We start from the raw sequence: 10,601 nt of genomic DNA on the forward strand, positions 1-10,601 counted from the left end.
TAAAGTCTTGCAAAGGAGTTATGATTAGTTGCCAAAGAATATCAAGATTCAGATGTGGTTGTTAGTATTTAAAGATTTTTCTGTTTATTTTTGCAAATACAGTGGATAAACACTGTCAGTTCAAAGTAAACTCCAGAGTATATATAGTTTTCAAAGATAATAGTCCTCTAAAATTTTCATTGTTCAAAACACATGGCAGAGTGCTAGATTTTCAACCAGCTTTTAGGAGTTAACAGTGCCATGTGCGAAGAATCAAGCAACTGCCTTACCCTCTGGACACTTTGAAACTAATTAGAAACTTCCATTACAGAGCTTAAAAGCTAATGGAGAAACACAAGTGAAAAAATAAACCTAAACAAAACAAATGCAATCACAGTTGTAAGGGAGACAATTTCTGAGTTTCATATTTAGAATAATCAGGAAAACACAACTTGAAATTTGAGAGAGGATAACAAAAGCACTGTATGGGGAACACAAGCTACTCTTCTGTAAGATGCTGTTTTGAGTGACATTCGGATTTTGATTGGAAGCAGCCATTTGACTCGGTCACTTGAGAACTATTTACTAACATTGTCCTCACTGCCAAATATTTTTTCCCTCATTCTCACTTATGTGATTAGGAAGCTAATTCCATCTAATGATGATTCCCAGTTGTGCGACAAATACTTCTTGTTCTGTAGGTTTGTTAATAACCGTCCTCTCTCCACCCCATGACAAAAGTCCACGGGTATGGAATCTGTATCCCTGAACTGTGTTTTTTATTAATAAAAGATAGTGACATTAGTATTTACTCTATGGTTGCTACCTCATTCACTTCTCCCCACTTTATCCTTCAATTCTTTCCTCTACCTCTCTTTTATCCTCCTCTTCTATATGATCATTTAGACTCACTTCGTTACATGGGGAGTTAAACATTTTTAAGGTTTTCACAAAATACACTAATAAGCACTATCCCTTCTGTTAGTAAGCTACAATCTGAGGAGACCAAGAAACAGAAAAGGTGTAAAGATATAAACACATTTATAAGAAATAAGAATAATAAAAATGGAATATTTGCTGGATTTGATGGATATTTAGGAAGCAGTTCTGTGTAATGCAGTAGTAGAATTCTGGAACACGAGTTAAAAGATCTGGGGTCTGGTCATTCTCTACAAGTAATTAACTGTAACACTTTGAAAAGTTGATTTTTCTTACCCTAAAGGTGAAAACAAGCAAACAATGTATAATGTGGTAACTGTTATAAGAGAAATGTCAACTATTTGCTATGAGAACACATACAAGGTAAGGTTTATTCTTACTGCTGGGATTAAGAGAAATTCATGGACAAAATGTCAATTGAACTGAGCCTTGAAGTTTATGATGAATTTTAGCAACCAGAAAAGAGAGAGAAGAAAAGAGAGACATTTCAAACTGAGTTCACAATATCAGCAAGAAAAATATAGGCTATTATGCGATAATTTGGAAAGATGTTGTTCAAAAAAGGCATAGAACTTGCTTCTCAAAATTTGTGGTATTTACTACAGATAATTTCCAGTGGCCTATCAAGTGATGCTAAACTTTATTGGAAATTTTTAAAAATCAGTGACTTGAATGTAACATCACAAATATGGAATTAAGTATGTTTTTTGCAGAAATTTCAGTAGTTTTTAATGATATCTATATTCTTACTGGTTGTAATGTTGAGCCATAATTGTGCTTCCAAACAACATTTAGTGAATAATGTTCACCTTCTTTTAACTGAATTTTTTTCAGGTCATCTTTATATTATTGTAATATTTGTTAACTTTTGCTTTTTGTTATTATTGTGCTACTTTACATCACCAGTTAAGCAAAATGGTTAAGTGATTCAATATGGTTAATTGAGACCTAACGGTTGGGAGCAAATAGTAAATAGAGGTAAGCAGATTATGCATAGGACACTAGGGTTAACAAACAATAGAAATCTGTATGATGCTTGGACAACTAATTCTTGCAAGCATGATGAATTTCCCAAGAACCTGGAATGGAAAACTGAAGATGGGAAGTATGGTAATGTCTACAGAAAAAAATCAGATTTTTCTGCACCACAAGTCCACTAACCTCTAATACTCAGGGTTTTGTCTCTTATGAAACTTTGTGTGCTTTCCTGTAAGGAATATGGGCAGAAAGCATTCCTTGCTTTTATGTTTTGTTTTTGTGTTTTACAGAGCATAGTGACCTCTCATAAACTAGCAACAAAGTTAAAGTTAAATGTATTTATTTTATTTTATTTAAGATTCAGGGGTACACGTGCAGATGTGTTATATGGGTATATTGCATGATCCTGAGGTTTGGGGTACAGGTGGTCCCATCACCCAGGTAGTGAGCATGGTATGGAATAGGTAGTTTTTAGCTAATTCCTCCCTCCTATCCTCCCCCATCTAGTAGTCCCCAGTGTTCATTGCTTCCATCTTTATGTTTATTCATATTCAATGTTTAGCTCCCACTTGTAAGTGAGAACATGTGGTATTTGTTTCTGTGCTAATTTGCTTAGGATAATGGCCTCCAGCTGTGTGCATTTTGCTGCGAAGGACAGGGTTTTATTACTTTTATGGTTGTGTAGTATTCCGTGATGTATATATACCACATTTCCTTTATCCAGTCGACCACTGTTGGGCACCTAGGTTGATTCTATGTCTTTACTATTATGAACAACCCTGCAATGAACATATGAGTGCATGTGTCTTCTTTGGTAGAGTGATTTATTTTCCTTTGGATATGTATCCAGTAATGAGATTGCTGTGTCAAATGGAAGTTTGTATTAAGTTCTTTGAGAAATCTTCAAACTGCCTTCTACAGTGACTCAACTAATTTACATTCTGACCAACAGTGTTGAAGCATTCCCTTTTCTCTCTATATCCTCTATAGCATCTGTTGTTCTTTGTCTTTTTAATAATCACCATCTGTCTGGTATAAGATGGCATTTCATTGTGGTTTTGATTTGCATTTCTCTGATGATTAGTGACGTTGAGCAGTTTTTTCATATATTTGTTGGCCTTTGGTACATCTTCTTTTGAGAAGTGTTTGTTCATGGCATTTGCCCGTTTTTTAATTAGATTGTTTTTTACTTGTTGATTGCTTTAAGTTCCTTGTAGATTTGGGATATTAGAACTTTATCAGATGCATAATTTATAAATATTTTCTCCAGTTCTTTGGGCAACGTGTGTACTCCATTTATCATTTCTTTTTTGTGCAAAAGCTCTTCAGTTCAATTAAGTCCCTATATTAGTCCCTTCTCACACTGCTATAAAGAATGGCCCAAGACTGGTTAATTCACAGGCCCAAAACTGGTTATTCACAGATGTGAGCCACCGTGCCCAGTCACAATAACATTTTATATTTAACTTTTACCCTAAAAGTACCTAATATTAATTTTAGTATTTGAATTTTTGTGCATTCTATGGGCTCTTCTGTATGTTCAATCATAATCATCAGTTCTAGTTCCATTGCTATCTGCATATCTTTTGTATTTTTTTTACCCAATTTCTTCACATTGGCTAGGCCTTCTGGTAAAATGTTGGATAAAAATAGTAAGACTAATCATCTTTTTTGTTCCTGAATTTAAAGTAGAAGCTTTCAGTTTTTTTATCATCAGCTATAGATTACTCATAAATTATCTTTTGTTTTTTTAACACAAGGTCTTGCTCTGTCTCCCAGGCTGGAGTGCAGCAGTGCTATCTTGGCTCACTGCAACCTGCATCTTCCAGGTTCAAGCCATTCTCCCACCTCAGCCTCCTGAGTAGCTTGGATTACACGTGCATGCCACCATGCCTGGAATTTTTTTTGTGTGATTTTTAGTAGAGATGGGGCTTTGCTGTGTTGGCCAGGCTGGTCTGGAACTCCTGACCTCAGATGATCTGCTCTCCTCAGCCTCTCGAAGTGCTGAGATTACAGGCATGAGCCACCGTGCCCAGCCATAATTATCTTTTTTTAGATTGAGAAACTTTTCTTGAGTTCTTAGTTTGCTGCAAGTTGTTATTATGAATGTGTGCTGAATTTTGTGAAATTTCTTTTTTTTACATAATTATATGCTCTTTTTATGCTTTTAATCTGTTATATAGTAAAATAATTAAATGAGTTGTGAATGTTAAATCTACCTTGCATTCCTGACATAAGCCAACACATTTAAAAATTTACATTGTTGGTTACTGGATTTCCTTGCATATTTAAAAAAAAGTATTTGCTTCTCTTCTGTCACACAGTTAAGTTCTTGGAGTAAGGTGGATTATTTTGATGCTTGATTTTGAGTTTTTAGGGCAAGCCCAGAGAAGTCTTCAGTCCATGACTAATTTTGCTCCACTGACAAGGTGAAATTCTGATGATTCTGTTCGTTCCCTTTACAAATATTCTATTGTTCCAATTACAAATTGCTTTTTTCTGCTAGCTTGTGAGATCATTATCTATTTTCCAACTAGTGTCTTTCTACTCCCTTCTAGTGGTTCTTTCTGCATATACTATTCACATAACAGCTTAGATCAGTACTCAGACGAAGACATGAAATGACCTTTCTGTAGAATATGATGATTTGCGAGATTTGATAGCTTAGATTAGGACAAAGTAGCATAAGGTATCAGGCTGAAAAAAAAAAAAAGACTTATATTTGGAAAGGTTATATATTTAATTCTATTTTATGCTAATTGTAAATATGTATTTAACTTCTGGGTATACTTCCCTGGTTAATATCGAAAGACCACAATACCATGTAATGACTAAGAATCAACTATTATTTGAAGTCATTATCAACAATGTATTGTCCTCCATCAGATATATATATACAAATATTTATTCAACCTAATAATTTTTCAGATTTGATTTTAATGATTATACTAGAATATCTTGATATGATTATGCTAAAATTTACCGTTGTGTACATGAATAATTTTTCTCATTACATTTAAGAAAAATATTCTCTTTCCCAGAAGAAGATTTGAAATAATTCAGTAAGCTATAGGAATTTTCAATATATGCTAGCCAATTCTCATAATGCTAACTGACATTTATTGAGCTCTTACTCTGTGCAAAGGACTTGGCACATATTATTGTGTTGAGATGGAAAGACTCTTGGAGTTGATACAAACTATTTGTCAATTTCTTTTTATCAATAAAAAAATTCACACACATTTTCTAAGCATTTGTTTACTTATCTACAAAGTGGGAGAAATGACATTCCAGACAATCTGACCAGATACAACATGTAAAAATCCCTTTAAAACCTTATGGTACAATATTATCCTTAAGGATATCGTTGCGATATGCATATTCCCTTTGACATTCAAAATATATTCAATGATATTTTTCATTATTTCATAACATATTATTCGTATATATTTCTTTATATGTTTGTGTATGTGTATGCACATATATATGTGTGTGTGTGTACATATAAAATATATATATATATATTTGTTTGTGTATATTTTTTGGAGACAGTATCTTATTCTGTCACCAAGGCTAATGTGCAGTGGTACAATCAGAGCTTACTGCAGCCCTTAACTCCTGAGATCAAGCAATGTTCATAGCTCAGTCTCCTAAGTAGCTAGGAGTACAGGTTCATGCCACCACACCCAACTAATTAAAAAAGAAATTGTAGAAATACAGTCTTGCCATGTTGCCCAGGCCGATCTTGAACTCCTGGCCTCAAGTAGTCCTGCAGCCTCAGTATAATTTCTTAACATATACTTCCAACTGGTTTTTAAAAATAGAAACAATAGCCAGCCTTTTCTCGAAGACTGACTTTTATGTAAACTCCTCCTTTCATATATAGACATTCATGCACATTGTATTGCTCATAACTGTACCAGAATTCAATAAATATGAGGGTAGATCTCGTTTTAATGTGATAACAGTCATAATTTGTCCATTTTGCACTTAGCAGTTTGCTGTTGTTCCAGTCTCCAAAATTCATATTTAAAAATATTGTTTAGCTCAATTAAATAAAATTTCCAGTTTTTCAAACATTTCTTGTGTGCCAGCAGTAGAATGACAGAGTGTCTTGCATTGTTCAAAAAATTACCTTAAATTCAAAGATCAACCCCCATGAGCTTAATTTTATCAAAGAAGAAATGTCTTGTCAAATACTGTCCCAACCAACATATTCAGTAGCTTTCAAAGTATGTTTGACATTGAGGACTGAAAAACAACATAGGAGTCAGAGAAACAAACATCGATGGCCTGTCAAATTTTCTGTAGACATGATGCTATTATCAAGGCACATCAGGATAAAATAAAATGACCTAGCTGACCACAGGCTTACAAATGTCCTGTGAAGGAAAGAAAAACGGTGAATCAAAAGGTAGCTTTGTTGCATGTCCCCCCAGGCCTTTTTATTGACAAGAATGACAATGGTCCCAAGATGCACCATTATCTATGACCAGCAAGCAGACATCAAATGCTCCTGAGCTGTATCTGTCAGAATAGAAAATTCTGCTCAAAACAGACAGGGCTTGTTACATTTTGTTCGGCTAAGGTTTGTCAAAAGCCAGGGTCACTTGTATTGCTCTGCCCTGAAGGGGAATTGTAAAAGGAGAGAAGTACATGATTTCTCAATGTTTCTTCTGCAAGGAGACTTTGAGTCTGGTTGACCAAATGTTTTGAAAGTCAAGTCATGACTCAAAGGAAGTAGAAAGCGAAGTTAATAGTCTGTCATTTATCCACTTAGAAATGAGGTTCACATGCTAAAAGTTTAGAGTTTTAGTAGATTCCTACAATTAGGAAAAATTTTTTGCTATGTGTGATTTGTTTTTACAAATTAAAAAAGGAAAATACTACAGCTATTGAAATTGGAGGGAACAAGTTACTGTGTTCTGGCCAAGTATTATGTGCTATGGCATTATGGAGTTTATTACAATCTGAAATATTTACACTGGTAAGATATTTCTCTAATTTGCTTCTTTTTGACCAAAGAGAGATTTTATACACAAATGTCCAGCCTCTGACAATTAAGTAAACTCACTAACTTGTGGAAACATCTGTTAACCACTCTACGAGAAAATGCAATTTGGGAGTATTTCTGTAATTGATTCATTAAAAAAATACACACAATTTTTCTCCTTTAATAAATTTGAGGGTAAAAATGAAGCCATCACAAAGACAGCATTTGTGAACAAAGGGATTATTTTTCCCTTCTTTCCTTCCCTTATCTTTTACCCCCTCCACTCCTGTCCCCTCTGCTCTTCTCTTTACTGTTGTACTTCTCAATTTGTAGCTTAGCATTCTTTCCTATGCCCAGAGACAAATCCAATTCTGATCAAACTTGTTATAAGTTGTCTTGCAAAAAACGTTATCACATTTGGTAATCCTACACTTTTGTAATTTAAAAACGTAGAGTTTGCAAACTCATGGTCATGATTGCTTTGTTTGTCCCACACGATCTTTTTCCAAAGTCTATTTTACTTACCGTCTTTAAAAAACAAGACAGTTCAGAAAATAATTTTAAACTCCAGATTTCTAGGAAAAAAAAAGAGGGAGGAGGCTAATTTGGCAGTGCATAGTTTGAATTCCTACTTAACAATATTCTTCCACAGCACAGGGGCTAAGTGTTATAGCTCTTTTAGAATTTGTTTAGCAGGCTTTCTGGTTTTTACTGGAAAGCCCCTTAAAAAACAACAAACAAACAATCAAACAAGGAAAAACCACGGAGGCTGTTGAACCTTTTAGTCAGAACATATAATCTCCAATGTATCATAGTTTCCATAAGGTTTACTTCTCTTACTCATCCCTAGGGGTTTGAATTGTGAGTTCTGCTTAAATGCAATTAATGCATTAAACTGATCAACTATTTTTCTTATCAATATAACTGTATAATTGTAGCTAATAACTTACTGTTCAGAATATAATTACTCAATTGTTTCATGAGTGGGAATTCCATCTCCATCACTAGGCTGTGAGCTTTGCCAGGAGCTAGAGCATATTTTAGACATTGTTTACTATTCACACTCCTGCAGTAGTGCCTGGTACAGTGTGATGTTCAATGAGTGCTTGTGCAGAAAGAAAAGAAGGTAGGAAGGAAAAAGAAAGAAAGGTAACATTTTGAATTAAAAAATGAATCTTTCATTGTTTCCATTTCCAATAGTACCAATCATGCTGTGGACACTTAAATAAGAATCTTCACTCAACTGGCGAAACGGAAAAAAATCATGGGCTTTAGAATTATGTATCACCTTGCCAACATTACAGTGAAGCTCACATGAGATCCTGTAAGTATTTGTCCACTTAATTCTAGAAAAGCTTCAGGATAATGATCGGTAACACATGTTTTTCTTGATGGTACTTTATTTCCAATAATGTGCCAGGTCATCCATCAGACTTAACCATTTCTCAAGTGTACTGCAAAAAATACTATCCCACCCTAACCTTAAGGAAGGAAAATGTTTCTGTGGTGAAATAAAAATTCTTCATGACTTAGTATACCTGTTAATTACTGATGACTTTTAAAATTTCTATACCCAATATTTCATTCCTCTCTATTTCTAGAAAAAAAAGTACCAGATTTAGAGTCAGCAGCCCTTCAGTTAAAGTCCTAAATCTGCCATTTATTCGCAGTACGGTCATATAGTCAACAATCACTTAACCCTGATATACCTCATTATTTCTATCAGTAAAATGGAGTCAAAAACACTTCCATCACTTACACCACAAGATTGTAAAAGCTCAATCATAAGTTCCATGCAAAAAATGTAAACAAGTTTTTTAAAAATCTATAGATATTACTTAAATAAGAAACATAAAATTTGAGAGCCAGCTCCTGCCTTTATAATAAACTATACAATTCAATCTTTTCTGTCTCACCCAACTTGACAATGACAATTGATTTAACCAGCCAATTAATCTGATTACCAATTTTACTGAATTAAGCAATTAATTCCGTAACAGAGTCAAACAATTGATCAGTTCGTGTTAGCAGAGAAATTCAAAGTATTAAAAATGGTGGTTAAGGATAAACTACAGTAATTTTCTAGTTAATTTATTTCTAATTTGAGACTTCTTGTGCTGAAGTAAAATTGTACTGTGTCCCTGATAAAATACAAAAGTTCCTCTGGGTACACAGAAATTCTAATCACACAATAGCAACGTTGTCCAATAGTCTCAGTAATGATTTCTCTCACTTTACCCTGACACACCTTTGAAATTTCTATTCAATTCTCTTGAGCAAAATTAGATAACTGACTCTATGAAACTTTTAAAGACTTTTCCAGTGGAACGCTCTATTCACATTACTCGATTCATTATTACAGTCTTTTATTGATTACACCCTAATTATCTATTTATGTGGTCACCTATGATAAAATTGTGAGCACATTAAACACAGACTGTGTTGTCTTCATGTTGGAACAAAAAATCTAGCATAGCATCTGAATTTTTCCTGGATTCAGTAAACATTTGTTTAAAAAGGAATGTAAGAGTTATTGTACTACTAATCAACAGACAAAATCAATTTCTGAACAAAGAGAGGAAATAGAATACGTGAAGGAGGATGATGTGTTGGGGCTTTAATTGAGTTCTCTTCCCTTCTCCCCATTCAATGTCCTCTTAGAGTGTCTTAGAGTGTCCTGCTTAGAGAGTATTTAGACAGTACATTTCCCTTCTGCCTACCTTAGAGATAGTTAATTTTTTAATGTATTTTCCTCAGAAATGCTTGAAACTAGAAGAGGCTGAGAGCTAGGATTTAGATGATGTGAATATAGACTGCTGGAATAGAGGCTATAGCAAAGCTGGGAATCGCACCAACAAATGGTTGCACACTATTGAAACTGGCCCAATTGTCTCATACAAATAATATTTATGGTTTTCTGAATAGACATATAAATTGACCTTCCCTTGTTTTAAAACTTGAGACTTTCATTTGTCTCATCTGACTTCCTCAGGAAACTGCCCTCAGTGGAGAAACTAAAGCTCATCAGATTACTGTGTCCAGAAAGTGAGACACCAGCACCCCCCACCCATCATGACTGCTTCCTTACCACTCCCTAATTCCTGTTTTTCCACCTTTCCTGATATATAAACCCCACCATTTTAGTTGGGTGGAAGATGGATTTGCTACTTTATCTCCTGTTATCTTTGGCTGCAGCACCAGATTAAAGCCTTCTTCCCTGACAGTACTCCTTGTCTCAGTGATTGGCATTCATGCCACAAGCAGCAGGACCTATACTGAACCCCTGGAGTTTTGGTGACATTATGATTACCAGGATAAGAGACAGCAGCTACTAATGAAACATAAATCAGTGTGGCTGAAGATGTCATGCAAAGAAATGGTCCTTTGCTCAATCCAGGTGAAAGGTAAGCTTCTAGAAGCTTAACTGCCCAAAGAGAGAATGGAGGAAGGAGAGAGAAAGAATATTTGATTGGTTGAGTTTAAAAATCTCAATAAACTAAATTTAATAGTAGGAGTAATTTCATAAGCCTGAATTAAAAGTTGAAAATTTTCAGCTTCTCATTGAAATGAGAACGTCAAGAAAACCTTCACCTACATATATATAAAGTTATATCTCTTTTTATACTCAGGCCTGTGTGTTACTAAGACTACACTATTTAAATTGATGACTATACTTTGTGTATAGTTTGGACTTGAAAGGAATTTGATGAGG

The 10,601-nt window shown here is 34.5% G+C and overlaps 1 long non-coding RNA gene and 1 other non-coding gene across 2 annotated transcripts in view; both read left to right on the forward strand.

Moving 5' to 3' along the window:
* The window catches only part of LOC134735567 (uncharacterized), a 236,904-nt gene extending 226,879 nt beyond the window's left edge, over positions 1–10,025 (forward strand). The window contains exons 3-4 of the long non-coding RNA XR_010118765.1: positions 8,090–8,213; positions 9,882–10,025. This is a non-coding gene — a long non-coding RNA (uncharacterized lncRNA). The remainder of the gene's footprint in view (positions 1–8,089; positions 8,214–9,881) is intronic.
* On the forward strand, positions 7,552–7,613 carry LOC129472749 (U7 small nuclear RNA). The gene has a single exon (XR_008654035.1). It is a non-coding gene; the product is annotated as a U7 small nuclear RNA (small nuclear RNA).
* Positions 10,026–10,601: the final 576 nt, after the last annotated feature.

This window comes from Symphalangus syndactylus, chromosome 22 (genome assembly GCF_028878055.3).
Source record: "Symphalangus syndactylus isolate Jambi chromosome 22, NHGRI_mSymSyn1-v2.1_pri, whole genome shotgun sequence".
Lineage (NCBI taxonomy): Eukaryota > Metazoa > Chordata > Mammalia > Primates > Hylobatidae > Symphalangus > Symphalangus syndactylus.